Consider the following 1,483-nt stretch of genomic DNA (forward strand, 5'->3'; position numbering starts at 1 on the left):
TTTCCGTCAGTATTTGATTTGAAGCATTTGTACAACTTTTCTTGCTTGCCGTTAGCGTTAAATTGAGGTAATAATAATGAACAGTACGTGCTAAGTAAGCACTAGTGTTCAATTGGCAAATTCTACTTACTTCTAAATAATTTGAATACCTGTCAAGGATCTCTTGAAGGTATTGAAATTCAACCCGTATCGCTGGAAGTACGTTTAATATAAATTTATTTGAAAGAAAAAATAAATTGCCATTGCGAATACGATTTCTAAAAAAGTTATTGCGTACAAAATGTTGATGTGAAATGCGGAGGGGAAAAAAAGTTCTCCCCGGCGGGGAATCGAACCCCGGTCTCCCGCGTGACAGGCGGGGATACTGACCACTATACTACCGAGGACTGGTAATGAAGGAGGTGAAAATATGCTTATTTAAAATTATTCTTTTAATTTCTGTACGAACTAATAGACAAGGGAGAGAATTTATTTACCGTGTTTTCGTGCATTCCGTCATTCTGTGCTGGTGCGGTAGTCACTGTCTGTCACCCAGGAATCCGGGGCTTGATTATCCACCGGGGAGAAGTTGATCGCATTATTTCAAAGGCCGAAGTAGGAGAAATTGAAAACTAGTTCAAGTCGTTCTTCATTAGGAGGGAATAGTTGAAAACGTCACATATTGCAACCGTAGGTCATTAATTGTTTGTTTTCTTGGAAAGTCTTTTATTCCATTACCCTAGATTCTAATTTTCAGCGTCTTCCATTTCTTCGTATTCTCATGCCAATTATTTGTTTTAACCTATTGTGCCTTGTGCTAAACATGTAGAATTAGATATCATCTAATGGATCAGAAACAGTGGCGTAACTATGGGGGGATGAAGGGATAGATCCCCCCCAAAAACCTCAGAGAAATAAATAAAAATATTTGAAGCGATTGTCTAGTTTTAGCACGTAATAACTGCATCTGCTTAAAGTCAAATATGTAGAGCCAAAATGATCTAATATATATTTCTGGGCATGCAATGTTTCAAAAATTTGCTGTTATTTGCCCTCCACCCTACCCCTCGTCACCACCCCAGGCCATCCCCCCACCCCCAAAATCATACTGCTAGTTACGCCCCTGATCAGAAAGGTGTCACAGTAGATCATTTTCATTCCTACCTGCCAGTAAACAATATAATTATTTGAAGTGTTTATCTTTATGTTATTTGAGTAGTATCTATGTTTTTTGTGTTTACAGAAACTTAAAGACAAACTTTAATCTTAAAACATTTTTATAGAAATTGCAGATGAAAATTTATGATAGATTGAGTATTTTTTAATATTATATGGTCTTTTTCCGATTTTGTTTATTGTATTTATTTTTTTATCTGCTTGGCGGTGAAGTGGGAAATATTTAAATGGAAATCTCTAACTTGCATCTCGCCCATGATAAAAACACAAATGGTAATATCCACACTATTTAATTTAACACTAAACGACCGACCATGGTTTCGATAAT

General features: G+C 36.2%; 1 non-coding gene across 1 annotated transcript; it reads right to left on the reverse strand.

Annotated features, from left to right (window-relative positions):
• Positions 1 to 314: 314 nt before the first annotated feature.
• On the reverse strand, positions 315 to 386 carry Trnad-guc. The gene has a single exon. It is a non-coding gene; the product is annotated as a tRNA-Asp (tRNA).
• Positions 387 to 1,483: the final 1,097 nt, after the last annotated feature.

The sequence above is a fragment of the Ischnura elegans genome, chromosome 5, assembly GCF_921293095.1.
Source record: "Ischnura elegans chromosome 5, ioIscEleg1.1, whole genome shotgun sequence".
NCBI classification, from domain to species: Eukaryota; Metazoa; Arthropoda; class Insecta; order Odonata; family Coenagrionidae; genus Ischnura; species Ischnura elegans.